This window comes from Triticum dicoccoides, chromosome 1A (assembly GCF_002162155.2).
Source record: "Triticum dicoccoides isolate Atlit2015 ecotype Zavitan chromosome 1A, WEW_v2.0, whole genome shotgun sequence".
Taxonomy (NCBI): Eukaryota; Viridiplantae; Streptophyta; class Magnoliopsida; order Poales; family Poaceae; genus Triticum; species Triticum dicoccoides.
Genome location: NC_041380.1, coordinates 10,482,242 through 10,489,561, shown reverse-complemented (window position 1 = coordinate 10,489,561; position 7,320 = coordinate 10,482,242). Strand labels below are relative to the sequence as shown.

The 7,320-nt window shown below is 50.6% G+C and overlaps 1 pseudogene; it reads left to right on the top strand.

The window, feature by feature from the left end:
• The first annotated feature begins 993 nt into the window (after positions 1-993).
• Positions 994-5,438, top strand: LOC119349717 (annotated as a pseudogene).
• The last annotated feature ends 1,882 nt before the right edge of the window (positions 5,439-7,320 follow it).

Below are 7,320 nucleotides of genomic sequence, written 5' to 3'. Positions count from 1 at the left end.
GGAGGAGGCGTCTTGCATTTGCACGTCCTTTCGCTGCCTACTAGCCTGCCAATCCACAACAATGGCTTCCCTGGCCTTCTTCTGCTCCGACATAAGCTTGTCCAGAGAGCTTTGGCAGCGGAAGGATACATGGCGGGGAGTGCTGTGGAGAGGGATGACTTTGACTATGGCCGGAGCATTGGGGCAGTGGTGAGCGGCAGACGGACGGACGGGTGGCGCCCGAGGAGACGCCTCGGCAACCATGTGCCATCTATGCGGGCGGCAGACTGACAGACGGGCATCCGTCGTATTGTTTGAACGCGCGGCAGTGGCCTGCACCGGGAAGCGGCGCGGGCAGCGCTCTATCAGCCGACACACCACTTCAATGCCGACGCTGACCAAAAACGCGCGGGAGGGGTGAGATGTTTTTTGTGGACTAGGGCGTTTAGAAACGGGTTTCGGATCGGTCTGGACTCTGGCAAACTTCCCCTACTTTTGTCCAGTTTGCGGGAGAAATCGCGGTCAGACCGCCCCGTGGACCGATATGGGCCCGCGTTGGATGGCTTTCGCGGACCGGACAGTATGGTCCGGACCGTTGCGTGAGGTTTGCGGGTTGCCATTGGAGATGCCCTTAGGGAAGGATAATTTTTACTCCTTGCATCAGCCCGCGTTTATATAATAACTCTTCTGGCGCCGTTTCTCAAAAAAAATCTCCACCCCTCCCACACCACACCGCATCGATGTCACCACCGCCCAAATCCAGCCCGCACGTCCCCACAGGCCTTCCTTGAGCCATCACACACCTCCACCCAACCTTCCAATCGACCGGCAAGACCCCAAAATGGCGGAATCCAACCGTTGGAGGTCGTCGCCACCGATTAGAAGTGTGGATCCACGCCCCGGCATACAACCCATCTAAGGCTGCCGTGGTGGCGCTCTTTCCTCCCGCTCCTTCACGGTCGACCTGCCGACACCACAGCCGAACAAGAAGTACCAGAACGTGCCGCAACAACCATGGGGGACATGGGTGTCGGAAATAAAGGTCACGGACACCGGAGTCTGGTACTGGCTGGGCTCGTTCTAGTCAAGCTAGCAGCGAGGGTGTATGGCTTCAATGTGGTGGCCCTCTACGACAGCGCTACTAAACTCAACTTCAACTTCCCCATTTACAACTGCAATGTCCCGGACGGCGTCGAGATTGACCCCCTATTGGTCTCCCTCCACAAGTTGCGAGAGAACCAGGAGGCTCTCGAGCGGTTAGAGGCAGGGAGCGCCAATGAGCAGTATATGGCTGAGCTCCACCGGATGTATCCGAAGCTCTTCGCCGAGAAGCACCGGCAGCTCGAGCTGTACAAGAAAGGGGTTCCAATGATGACACCGAAGTAGATCCTAATTAGGTTTAAGTCGACTAGTTTTTTTTTTTATTGTTTCGTTCGAATCAGCGAGATTAAGTTCATGTTTATGCACTGTAGTTTGAACATATTGGTGATGTCCCTATGCAATGTAGTTTTAATCAAATTGGGCTATTGATGTTCAAATTTGTGTGAATATTTTTAAGAGCTAAATTTAAGAGTTCGGCTAGGAACCGCTTTTTTTTTTTGCTATAAGAATATAAGGAGTTGAAGGATAAGGGGCCGTTTGATGAGCTAAATTTTAACAGACCTTCCACACAGAGGAGGGGCACTAAGGCCCTCCTTGACGTTGTAAACATTATTTGAGTTTCAATAAAACTAGCCATGATAGCCTTTCTTAAAAAAGGGGCCCTCCTTGAGGATGTTATGCATTCAGCCCATAGGTCGCGGCTAAAACGAGATGAAGCACCTTCCCTTCTTTGGCTATTTTTTTCTCTCCCGCTCATTTTGTTTTTCATCTTCCTTTTCTTTTCCCCTAGCTTTTTTTCACTTTTTTATCCTTGTCTATTATTTCCCCCTTTTAACTATTTCACTTTCTTTTCCTTTCTCATTTTCCCTTTCCTTTTCTTTGGGAAAAATGTGAACATGTGTCGGAAACTATATGAAGGTATGTCCAAACGTGTGTGAAAGAACCTTGTTTAAGCCTACGATTTGTTTTATAGGAATATATACAAATATTTTCCAATACATGAATGTTTTCTTATATCTACAGGAACCTTTTCCAAATATGATATTAATCTGCATTCCATATAATTGAACAATTATATTGAGGTACGTTAACATTTGTTTTTCACTTTTCATGTTGTATAAAAAATTATGTTACTTGATTAATTTTCTCTAGAAAATACCCACCAAAAACATGAAAAGGAGCGAACCAACCTGTGGTTGGATGGTTAGAGGGACTGTGATATCTCCAGTCCACCAGGGTTCAGATCCTGGTGCTTGCATTTATTCCTGGATTTGTTTCAGGATTTCCGGCGATGCGCATTCAGTGGAAGGAGACGTTCTCATCGACGACGAGGTGTCTACGGTGACTTCGTAAATTTTAAGATGATATGTCGGCAGACTCTTATAGTAGTAAATCTGTCAATCCCGCGGCGGCTGACTCTTATAGTTTCATCATCATAGACATGCATCATGTTTCCTCAGCGAACAAACCCTAGAATATATGCATGGTTGTCACAATGTAAACGTGCGTCATGTCCCTCTATTAATCAGATTGCTCATGAGCGAGGTTTGTATAATTAAGTATGCAGTTGCGTCGTTTTTCCAGGGACCACAAGATGCATGTCATAGCGATCCCTGCATGGTGCACCGTACACATTGCTCTTGGTCTTGGAGTTTGGCATATGAACAAGACTGGAGAGCATGCTGAGAAGTCTACCCGCCCATCAGAGATCGACTGGGTCGAAGCTGGCGCCGTCTCTACGGTTGTGAGGAAACAAGACGGTTGTGGTAAGGATCTTCTCTGCTGTTGACTTGCATGTGTTTGAATTTGCTCGATTAATAGATCTTACTCCCTCTATAGAGATCTAAAAGGTCTTATATTACTTTACAGAGGTAGTAGTTTATTTCCTGCTCTGCTGGCAGGGGTCTCTTAATTAAGAGTAATCAGGCAATGCAGTTGTTGACATAGCTAGCATACACCACAACCTTAACTTGCTCATTTGTTGCAGGCTGTTGTTGGGCCATGGCTACAACAGCATCGGTTGAAGCAGCACACTATCTGCAGACCTTGCAATCGATCTCCCTATCGGTTCAAGAGCTTATCGACTGCAACACAGAGAACAACGGTTGCAACGGTGGCTACTATCAACTTGCTTTCAAGTACATACGGGATAATGGACTCTCGAGCGAATCATCCTACCCATACATGGCCAAGAGAAGTGCTTCGGGTTGCAAGAGGGACAAGACAGTAGCAGCAGAAACACGTATATTAGGTTTTTGGTGCGTCGACTCGACCGAGGATGCTCTCGAGTAAGCAGTAGCGAAGTGGCCTGTGGTTGTCCGTCTACAGGGTACGCCTGATCTATTTAGAGTGAATTTCAGTTTTTACCTCTAAGTTTGACATTTTTGACGCTAATTACCCCATTTAAGAGAATTTCATCCGGCATACCCATTTAACAAAAGTGTTGCCAGGGTTTACCCACTTCTATTTTTTATGAGCATTCTGATTTATGGGTCCCGATTTCAAAGTCCACATGCCATGCCACGTCGTCGGTTTTTCTGGGTTTTTTCCTCATGTGAAACCAGTCCGCGCCGCTGAGCCCGACCGGATCGCTGAACCGCACGCACCGTCAGTCGTGGTGATCGACGCTCGACCCGGGCCGCACCGCGTTCGCGTCTAGGGCGCACGCACCGGTCGCCCGGCTTCTTACCGCACGCACCGCTCTCGCTCGCGCCTAGGGGTAGGGATTCGCTTACGACAGCGATGGCGACGGCGTGTGCTGAAGGGAAATGATGGCAGCTGCAGGTGCTGAATGACATCGACGGCAACTGCGGGTGCTGAATGGCGGCAACGGAGACGGCGGGTGCCTAAGGGCCGCGACGGTGGCGGCGGTGCTGAAGGGCCGTGACGGTGGCGGAGGGTGTTGAAGGGCGGCGACGACAACGGCGTGCGGCTGCCGTGCCTCGAGCGTGTAGTCCCATGCTGGCGCGTTATCCCGCCCCGCCCGTCACTGTCAGCAAGTTCAGGTATTTCTTTCTTCCTCTGAATTGTTTCTCCATGGAACTAGACTCCCTGTGCATACATCGTTGGCCTACTGTATGTGTGAATAGTTCTCGCTTGATGCAGGGTGCAGTTAACTCCTCTAGTGATTCTGTGATGATTGGTTTGATGATGCTCCGGTGATCCATGGGCAAAGTCCAGGGTTTACCCTCTCCTCTAGTGATCCATGCGTGGCGCAACAGACTCCAGCGAGATATGCGTGGCGGGATTGGATGGGATCGTGGTGCATCAGACTCAAGCGACCTGTAAATCGGTGAGGACATGCGTCTGCGTGTGCTTGCCATCGGCCCGGTCCGGTCGGCAGAAGCTGGCGAATCGGTTCAGTCTGTAGAAAAGTCGCCAAGGAAAAAAACCGACGACGTGGCACGCCACGTGGACCTGGTAATCGGGGCCCATAGATCAGAACACTCACAAAAAATAGAAGAGGGTAATTTGTGGCAACACTTTTGTTAAATGGGGTATGCCGGATGAAATTCTCTTAAATAGGGTAATTAGCGTCAAAAATATTAAACTTAGGGGTAAAAACTGGAATTCACTCATCTATTTAACTACAAAGGAGGCATCATGGAGTGTGAAGCTGTACCTGATAGTAGCGCAACTACATGGCATGCTGTCCTGATTGTCGGTTATGGTATGGATCCTGATGGCGTTAAGTATTGGCGCTTCAAGAACTCGTGGGGAAAGGATTGGGGCAAGGGGGGATTTGGGAGGATCCGTAGGCACGTTACTGACGAGCGAGGTGCCTTGGGTATGTTTATGTATGGAGGACTATATCCAGTGATTGACTAACATCGGATGGCACATCTTGGTTAGACCTTTGTTTGTGAAATCCCACCTCTTTTTTGTTGTAGCTCTAGATTTTGCCTCACTAGCAACTTGACCGGTGATCTTTGTTATGTTATTGTATGACATGCATGATTTTATATCTATTCCATGGTGAACTTCGTGCTAGGATGACAGGTTGCTACACATTTTGAACTTGTCTGGTTTGGTTTGTATTAAGAGGGACTGAGCCACGTGAGAGCCAAACCCGCCGATGGACTCTTCCTCGACGGTGATGATCACCTTGTGGGACTTGGCGAGGCTCCTGATGAGAGAGCGTGGTCTAACGGCTTGCCGTGGTCCAACAGCTTGCCGAAACCTGGCATCTGCGACGGTGACCCTCTGGTCGTGGCCATGCTGCTCCACCATGGCCACCACCACCACGCAGTACTGCACCGCGGACCCATAACCCAGCAGTGCTACCCTCTCACCCTCGATTATAGTCCTGCCTTTGCCGACTTGAATCCTCCGGTACAAATCTATTGACGCAGCTTTAGTGTACGTTGTACTAAAGCACACATTGTACTAAAATTGCGTCAATTAATTTAGGATCTCGGAAGGAGTAGTTTGTTGCTTGAGTTATGTTGATTGATTGACTTATTATGAGCTTGATCCGAAAAATTAATGTACCTCGATGGCAGTGCCTTTGTTGTTTTCCGGCAATGGGACACCAACCATGCCGTTGCCTCTCGGATAGCAGAAGCATGAGGGGCGGTTGTCAATGGCCACGGCAGTGGCGGCCATGTTCAACAACTCGGCCTCCATAGTGGGTGGGCCCGTCAGTGCCGGCGAGCCCCACCCTGTCCACGTCGAATCTCATCGGGAGCTTCTAGGTCCACTTCGTGCACCACCTGATCGTAGCCTTCCAATCAGATATGGTGGCCTGTGGCTTTGCATCATTCGGCGGAAATACCTTCGCGGCCAACCTCTCGCTTTCTGGTAGCGGTCTGGGGGCTCCCAGTTCTAGCAATCAATCATCCAGCTCCTTCCAGTCCTCCGGATTGGGACCTCGATTGAGGTAGGGTCCGGCACCGCCACACTGTTCTGGTTCGATAGATGGGCTGGAGACTCGCCCCTCATGGCTCGCTTTCCCGACCTGTTCTCATCGTGGCTGCCCCGCAGATTTCTGTCGCGACATCCTTTATTGACTTGGGGCAACTCGCGTTCCGGAGACCTTTCGGCCCGGCTGAAAACGCGGACTGGCAGGAGCTGCTCGACTGCATTGCATTGCACGAGCCTGATCTCACGACTGAAGATGACCAATCCAGATGGCACCTAGTGTCGTCTGGGCAATTCCCCACTAAATCTCTCTACCAGACCATCGCCCCCTCGCTTGGCCATGAGGCGCTCACCTCCATCTGGGAGATTCGCCTCCCTCTGAAAATTAGGATCTTCTTGTGGCAATGGATTCGCGGTCGTCTCCCATCCGGCGTGGAAGTCCTGAAGCGCAATGGCCCTGGTGATGCTCGTTGTCCGCTTTGCAGGCCTGACCTGCGTGTCCGCGCAATTCATATGGAGTTGTTTCCGCGAGGTAGTGGGTGGAAGCTGGGACCACAACAACTTCCCCGCTCTCTTCATCGAACTCCAGGCGATTCCACCCGCGTTGCGCCACATTAGGTAGCTAGCCATTGGGGTGCTTGTCTGGACGCTGTGGACTGTTATGAATAAACTTGTGATTCAGCATATTCCTCTTCGTCGTGCTACTGACGCTTTTTTCAAATGGTCTGGTTACTTGCAGCTTTGGCGGCCCCTTAGCCGTCCCAGTGAGAGAGACGCCATCACCTCCATCATCACCCAGCTTCGCGCAATGGCTCTCTGGATGGCTCCACTGCTTCCCCCTCCACCACCGGAACCAGATTAGATCGTCGTCATCTTGCCACCGCCACCGCCTTCTATGTGTTTTATCGTAGTGCCCCTGTGTTGGGCTTGTTGTGCTGTGCCCACAGATTTTTTTTTAGAAAAGGAGGATGACCCCCGGCCTCTGCATCTGGGAGATGCATATGGCCACTTTATTGATTATTCACGAGGACCTTACAAAGTATTACAACAAAATGTCTGAATCCGCCATCTTGGCAACATATGCCACTACTCCTATCCATATGATGAAGGGGTGCTACCTGGGCCAAATACCCGGTCTACTCACCTAAGCCTATCATCAAAAGCCAGAAGCCCCAGCCGAGCCACATACCTGGTCTGGGGCATAAACTGGTCTGGCGCACTCATATGTGTCGTCGCTGCCATCTTCCACAGGTCCGTCTTCAGAGCAGATATTGAGGCTTCTACCTTGTCAGGCCACGCCGCCATCGACGCCACCTTGACGCCAGACAACTACCTCCACCTGCGCGAGTCCATCACCGCGCATCGGGCGCCGATCTCCAC